Genomic DNA, 8,343 nt, shown 5'->3' with positions numbered 1-8,343 from the left:
CCAGTGTAATGAAATGATTCCACATGACATCTCCAATTGGTGCCTTTGGAAGCCTGCCCACCAGAAGAGCTCCCTGATATATACAGTAGGCTTTAAAATAGACATGAAATGGAAATGAAATTGCAAAGGCAACATTCACCAGGAAAATGACTGTTTTTGTTGTAAAAATCCCTGCAGCTGTGTTCTTTTATTATTAATTATTATTATGGTGATTGAAAAATAGACAATTCACAAAAAAGTACAAAATAGCTCCTTTATATGTCTCAAAATAATATATTACATATTATATTTTTCTCCAAAAAATGTAAAGGCACTTACAGTATTTGGATGCTGAGACTCAGTAAATCTGGTCACAAGCCAGCTGTCATGTTTATGTGGCAACCAATCTGCTATTTCCATGCTCCCCCTCTCTCCATGCTCCACCAGTTTAAGTGCCCCCCCTACCAATAACCATCCCCCCCCAAAACCATCCAAATAACCTCCCTCCTTCTGACACCCCTCTCCCCTCAGCCCCCTCCCTTCCATCACCCTGTGTCTTTTGTGTTCAATGCCACCAGGCAGATAATGTCACAGGCAGCTTGCTTCACTGGCTCTGTACCTGAATGTCGTTAGACTGAGATCAAATCAATTTACACATGTGTCTCTTATTCTACAACACACAATTTCTACAATTTCATTTAGCAGACACTTTTGTCCAAAGGAGTTCAGGTAGGAGGGAGGGAGTGTAGACCTGGATGAGGAGTTCAGGTAGGAAGGAGGGAGTGTAGACCTGGATGAGGGAGTCCAGGTAGGAGGGAGGGAGTGTAGACCTGGATGAGGAGTCCAGGTAGGAGGGAGGGAGTGTAGACCTGGATGAGGGAGTCCAGGTTGGAAGGAGGGAGTGTAGACCTGGATGAGGGAGTTCAGGAAGGAGGGAGTGTAGACCTGGATGAGGGAGTCCGGGTAGGAGGGAGGGAGTGTAGACCTGGATGAGGGAGTTCAGGTAGGAGGGAGGGAGCGTAGACTTTGATGAGGGAGTCCGGGTAGGAGGGAGGGAGTGTAGACCTGGATGAGGGAGTTCAGGTAGGAGGGAGGGATTGTAGACTTTGATGAGGGAGTTCAGGTAGGAGGGAGAGAGTGTAGACCTGGATGAGGGAGTTCAGGTAGGAGGGAGGGAGTGTAGACCTGGATGAGGGAGTTCAGGTAGGAGGGAGGGAGTGTAGACTTTGATGAGGGAGTTCGGGTAGGAGGGTCGGGAGTGTAGACCTGGATGAGGGAGTTCAGGTAGGAGGGAGGGATTGTAGACTTTGATGAGGGAGTTCAGGTAGGAGGGAGAGAGTGTAGACTTTGATGAGGGAGTTCAGGTAGGAGGGAGGGAGTGTAGACCTAGATGAGGGAGTTCAGGTAGGAGGGAGGGAGTGTAGACCTGGATGAGGGAGTTCAGGTAGGAGGGAGGGAGTGTAGACCTGGATGAGGGAGTTCAGGTAGGAGGGAGGGCGTGTAGACCTAGATGAGGGAGTTCAGGTAGGAGGGAGGGAGTGTAGACCTAGATGAGAGAGTTCAGGTAGGAGGGAGGGAGTGTAGACTTTGATGAGGGAGTTCAGGTAGGAGGGAGGGACTGTAGACTTTGATGAGGGAGTTCAGGTAGGAGGGAGGGAGTGTAGACCTAGATGAGAGAGTTCAGGTAGGAGGGAGGGAGTGTAGACCTAGATGAGGGAGTTCAGGTAGGAGGGAGGGAGTGTAGACTTTGATGAGGGAGTTCAGGTAGGAGGGAGGGAGTGTAGACCTAGATGAGGGAGTTCAGGTAGGAGGGAGGGAGTGTAGACCTGGATGAGGGAGTTCAGGTAGGAGGGAGGGAGTGTAGACCTGGATGAGGGAGTTCAGGTAGGAGGGAGGGCGTGTAGACCTAGATGAGGGAGTTCAGGTAGGAGGGAGGGAGTGTAGACCTAGATGAGAGAGTTCAGGTAGGAGGGAGGGAGTGTAGACTTTGATGAGGGAGTTCAGGTAGGAGGGAGGGACTGTAGACTTTGATGAGGGAGTTCAGGTAGGAGGGAGGGAGTGTAGACCTAGATGAGAGAGTTCAGGTAGGAGGGAGGGAGTGTAGACCTAGATGAGGGAGTTCAGGTAGGAGGGAGGGAGTGTAGACTTTGATGAGGGAGTTCAGGTAGGAGGGAGGGAGTGTAGACCTAGATGAGGGAGTTCAGGTAGGAGGGAGGGAGTGTAGACCTGGATGAGGGAGTTCAGGTAGACGGGAGCCGTTTTTGTTGCTGTTTTGTAAGCGAGCAACAGGGTTTCGAATTTAATGTGAGCGGCAACTGGGAGCCAGTGGATGGAAATGAACAGCGGAGTGACGTGTGCTGTTTTGGGTTGGTTGAAGACCAGTCGCGCTGCTGCGTTCTGGATCATCTGCAGAGGTTTGAATGTGCATGCAGGGAGGCCTGCCAGCAGGGTTGCAGTAGTCAATGCATGATATTACAAGAGCCTGTACCAGGAGCTGTGTTGCATGCTCTGACAGTTAGGGTCTGATCTTCCTGATGTTGTACAGGGTAAATCGACATGACTGAGCAATTGAGACCACATGAACCTTAAAGGTTAGCTGGTCATCAATCATGACACCCAGATTCCAAGTAGACTTTGCGGGTTTGAGTTTGGTTGGTCCAAGCTGGATATTGATCTGTGGTTGTATAGATGGGCTGGCTGGAATGACAAGGAGCTCAGTCTTAGATAGGTTGAGCTGAAGATGGCGTTCCTTCATCCATTTAGAGATAAATCAGCAAGGCATGACGTAATCTGTACCAAGTCTGTAGTGTCGTCTGGCGAGAATGATAGGAAGAGTTGGGTATCATCCGCATAGCAGTGGTATGAGAAACCATGGGAGCGAATGGTTGCACCAAGTGAGGTGGTATATATTGAGGACAGTAGGGGACCAAGCACTGACCCTTGAGGCACCCCTGTGGATAAGCAGTCCGGTTTGGACACTTCTCACTTCCAAGATCCTCTAAAAGATTTCCCTGAGAGGTAGAACATGAACCAGTGGAGGGCAGATTCTGAGATACCAAGCTCAGAGAGTGTGGAGAGGAGGATTTGGTGGTTCACTGTGTCAAAGGCAGCTGACAGATCTAGCAGCAATAAGGCTGAGGACTGACCAGCAGCTCTCGCCAAACAGAGATTCTGTTTATCGACAGTAGTGCAGAGTCGGTAGAGTGGCCACGCTTAAATCCAGATTGATTTGGGTCGAATAGATTGTTCTTGGACAAGAATTCCGAGACTTGATTAAAGCCTGTGCACTCAAGTAATTTTGACAGGAAGGATAAAAGTGAAACCGGTCTGTAGTTTTCAACCTCGGTTGGGCTGAGGGGGTGGGGGGGGGTTGAGCAGTGAGGTGACCCAAGCTTTTTTGCAGTGGGGAACACACCCGTTGACAGCAAGGAGTTGATGTAAGTGACAGCAGGGTTAAGTGTAGGGGAAATGGTCTGTAGGAGGTCTGATGGTCCAGCGGACTGGTAGTGGGCCGAGAGTCCAGCAGAAGCTTGGAGACTTCGTCCTCAGTCAGAGGGGAGAATAAGAGAGGTGCTTTTAGCTGGTGGATGCAGGCTGACTTGGTCAGGCTCAGAGAACTGATTGCTGATGGCCAAAACCTTCTCGGTAAAGTATGAGGCGAACATGTCTGGAGTGAGCAGAGTAGAGGTTGGAGGAGGAGGTGGATAGAGGAGTGAATTAAATCCAGAAAACATTTTCCGAGCATCTGTGGCACCACAGATCTTGTTTTGATAAAAAGCGGTCTTAGTAGTTTTTAAACAGGAGGAGAAAGATTCAAGTAGTTGCTGATAATCATTGAGTTCTGTGGATTCTCTGGATTTACGCCATTTTCTCTCTGATGCTCTGAGCCCTGCTCTTTGCTCTCTGATGACCTCAGTGAGCCATGGACTGAGGGAGGGCGTTACGAGCAGGTTTGGACACTAGAGGACAGAGTTTGTTTAGAGAGGAGGCTAGTGAGGAGCAGAGTGTGTCTGTAGCCTCATTTACAGCGAGTGTGGTGAAGTCCTTGTGAGGAGGCATGGTAGCCAAGACCTCATTAGACATCTGGGTTGGTGAGAGGGACCGGATGTTACGGTGTTAAGAGACCGTTTGTGAAGGAGTTTGTGGGAGTTCAGGTAAGGAGATGGTGAATTGAATAAAGAAGTGATCTGACAGATGTAGGGGGGTAACAGTCAGATTTGCTGTGGAGCAGTTCCGAGTCAGAATCAGATCCAGTTTATTGCCTGCTTTGTGGGTGGGAGGGTGGGGACCTGTTAATGAGACATAATAGGAAGTCAGTTGCCTGAATTTTGTCAGTGTGGATGTTCATGTCTCCCATGACATGATTCTCTCTGATTTGGCCTTCCATCCATGCTAAGCTGGTGCTTTTCACCTCTGTGTGCTACTTGAAAACACTCTCCAGGTTGGATTCATTAGAAAATGTCAGAAACAGTGTGGAGAAAACTGGGAAGTGTGGAAAACGGAGCATTTAGAAAACACGGTTGAATGTGTCTGCACATCACGTGTTGAGGTCGGGGTGGTGGATAAGCATATCACTTGTCTACCTCTCAGCTCTGCCTCTGAGCTCTACCTGAGAGCTCTACCTCTGAGCTCTACCTCTCAGCTCTGCCTCTGAGCTCTACCTCTGAGCTCTACCTGAGAGCTCTACCGCTGAGCTCTACCTCTCAGCTCTGCCTCTGAGCTCTACCTCTGAGCTCTACCTGAGAGCTCTACCTCTGAGCTCTACCTCTCAGCTCTGCCTTTGAGCTCTACCTCTGAGCCACAGCAATAATAATAGAGCCATAACTGCCCTGTTTCAAAGAGATGTTGATATGTCATCATGGCATATTGGAATTGATTTGTAAATGATATATAGACTATTGGAAGAAGGTCTGGATGCTTCCTCATAAATACATAATAGTGAATAAGGATAAGGAAGTGTCTCAAAATAATTCAAAAACCCCAAAGAAGACAATATGTTCTTATAATAAATTTGATATGTTTAATAATCATAAAAAAATGTAATCAAATCCATATTCATAAATATATATGTAACAATAAAAATACCTTATTTTGTTGTTTTCCTGAAGGATGTTGAGCAAGATGTGAAACCACTTTCTAATTCGACTAACAAAAAGGCTTCAAGACACTTAATATCTGTGTGTTTTATAATATTTTTGTCTAGTGTGATAAACCCCTGGCTCTTTTGTTATTGTTCTATTTGGCGTAACTATTGGAATCAGTATGCTTCTGGTTGAGCCAGATGTCTGGACTTCCCTGTATGCATCCATGTGAAAGTAACAGGCTGTAAACTCCACACACTGGTGCATTTTTCAGTCTTCTGTCCTACAGTACACAGCTGTCTACAACAGCCATGTAACAGCTCACACTTCAAGTTCATAATTGACCCTAATCTTAAAGTGAGTAGATTTATTAGGTTTATTTGATCTAACTATGAATGCCATAGACTCTTTATCTGTAAGTTCATTTCTGTTTCAGAAAACCAAACTAAGTCCTGAGTGCCGTCCTCTTGACTGGTGGTGATTAAAGAATCATCTCAACACTGTTGGTCTATTCCAGCTGTCAGATTGATCCAGTGATTACTCTGAAACACACCGATGTGGAGCTGATGCTTCATTATAATATCCCTGCCCGTATCAGGAATAGCCTACACAACATTAACATCTGCCACCAGACCAAATCAGTGTCCTTTCTTCAACCACAAAACATCAAACAACGAGAAACAATTATCTTGTCATGCAGGCACCTTGTTATCCACCAGTGAGGAGGTCAATGCTCCTTTCAGTAAGGTAGAGTTGATCTATGTGTAGATTGAGAAGCTTTGAATTAGCTGTCACTGATAGCTGTCACAGCAGATCACTGACACACGGAGCACACTCTGCTGTCAAGGTCACGTTGTAACAGCGCTGGTTGTCCAGATGATACTAACAATAGTTATGGATTCATAAGCAGCTTACAACACGAGATATTTCTGTCTATCTCCTCTCTGTGTTTAATTTGGCATTAAGATGGTACTACACAACATGATCACCAAATGATACTGGATCTTCCTCTTGGGAACACAGTTGTGTCTGTTACATTGTGTAGTATGTGGAAATGTTGGTGTCAGGTCCTGATCACAAATGCAGAGTGCATTTTATCAGGGTGACTTTTTGTAATTTTTCTCAATGAGAGTGACATGTTCTGGGCGCTGCTTTTGCATTGCTGTGCACCTCGCGGTTTTACAGGAGTGCCCTGAACGCATCGAGTTGAAAACAATTCAATTCAGAGCGGAAAAGCACCCAATGTCATCAGCATTTTTTCTCATTGTGGTCACTTTTACTGGATAGCTGGAGCAATATGATGCGTATGTACCATGAACTGAACAGGAAAAACAGCAGGAGGCTAATTAATGCGGTACTTGAGATTTTAGGTTGGTTAAACTGTACAATTAACTATTAGGTAGCGTACAGTTCATGCTTTGTGTTAAGCACTCATTAGCTGGTTGCCTAGCAACCAAAGCAAACCTGTCTGATCAGGCAGCAAAAAGGCCAGAGGATCAACCCTATCAATAGAGTTGATCCCCCGGGGAGTAGGACTGTGACCAGTAAAAGGACGCAGACAAGCTGGGTGGACAATGGACACACACATGGTTCTGCACATTTTCCACACACGTGTGTGTACACATGGTCATACATGAAGGTCTGTATGAAACCTTGTGTGGCCTGTTGCCGTGGTCACGAGCAGATAAAAAAATTGATGTCAAGTGGACCTTTGGACCCTCTGACAGGTGGAGTGACCAGCGGGCGCAATCCAGTGAAACTGTCGCGGTCGTGCTCGTCTCACGCACACACCAGAGTTGAATTGGCTTGAACTTTTTTCTACGCGTCACAACGCGCAGTGCGAATCAACGGACGAGAGACTGATCCTTGACGTCTGTGAGTTCCCTGAAACATAGAAGTGTTTTGGGGACATAAACAGGAGGGCTTTCACAGTCCTGAAACAGGAAATAAACAGCGGCCTCCTGTCTGATGTCTTGTTGACCCATCCTTCCACACTGACCTCCTCTGTCACCTGACCTCTTCCTTTGCTCCCTATGGAGGAGTCACAATCACCATGATGGTGCTGTCGTTCTTCTTGGGAGGACAGTTAATCGTATTGTTACACCATCAGCTGCAAACGTTGTTAAATCATATTAATGGGACATTATCAAGAGGCCTGCACAGGTGGAATGACCGTGAGTTACAGTGATAGAAAATAAGTCTTTGCTCCAGTAAGTCAGACAGGCAGAGCTGGACTACACTGAGGTGGGCCCACTGGCTGTCTGCACTCAGTGTGTGGAACTAATCTCAGTAGTACATGTCAGCGTATGTGTGTACTGTATCTATCTATCCTCTGGCATTTGTGTTTATCCAAAGAGGAAACATAGCCAGAGGGCAGTGGGAGAACTGAGGCTGAACAAGTTGTCAGTACAAACTTTGTTCTGCAGCCAGATCCACTCCCTGCAGGAGATAATGAAGCCAGTCCCATCCAAAGCTTCTGCCTCCCCTCTTATCAGCCTCCTTCCATCCTCTGGGACGAGGGCATCCAAACACATCCCATAGATATGCTGAGAAGCAGACTCCCTCTCAATCCATCGACAGACTCATTGATTTCGGTGTCACCAGGACACAGCTACCTCTGCATTTCTGTGTTTGTTGTTTTGGGCTTTTCAAGACTTAAAACACTTTACATGACCAAGCCCAGTGAGACTGAATTATTCCTCACTCATTTTTATGTACATATTTCTTTACATGTGGTAAATGAAGTAATTTAGCTGTGGGTCAGGACTTTTAAGAGGTATAGAATTTCAGGAGCCCATCCAACTCAAAGTAGTGTGATTTATCTATTTAGAAGATAGCTGCATAGTTAAAAATAGACATCTGTTAAAATGCAGTTACGTGTAGCTCTGTTTTTACACAAAGATGCCAAAGAATCATCCTCTTGGAACACAGGAATGCACTGCTGTAGCCTACACAGCGTAGCATAAGGGCCAATAGAAACAAACTGAACAGAGTTTATGTCCTAATCTACAACGGAATATCAGGGCCACACTGAGGAAAAAAAATAATCTGAAATTTCAAGTATAAAGTCATAATATTACAAGAAAAAAGTCGTAATATTACAAGACTAAAGTCGTAATATAACGAGAAAAAGTCATAATATTATGAGAAAAAAAATAATAATATTACGAGAAAAAAGTCAGAATATTACGAGAATAAAGTCATAATATTACAAGAATAAAGTCATAATATTATTAGAAAAAGTCGTAGTATTATGAGAATAAAGTCATAATATTATAAAGTA

The sequence above is a fragment of the Sebastes fasciatus genome, chromosome 11, assembly GCF_043250625.1.
Source record: "Sebastes fasciatus isolate fSebFas1 chromosome 11, fSebFas1.pri, whole genome shotgun sequence".
Classification (NCBI taxonomy): Eukaryota; Metazoa; Chordata; class Actinopteri; order Perciformes; family Sebastidae; genus Sebastes; species Sebastes fasciatus.
Note: the sequence above shows the minus strand (reverse complement) of the source record.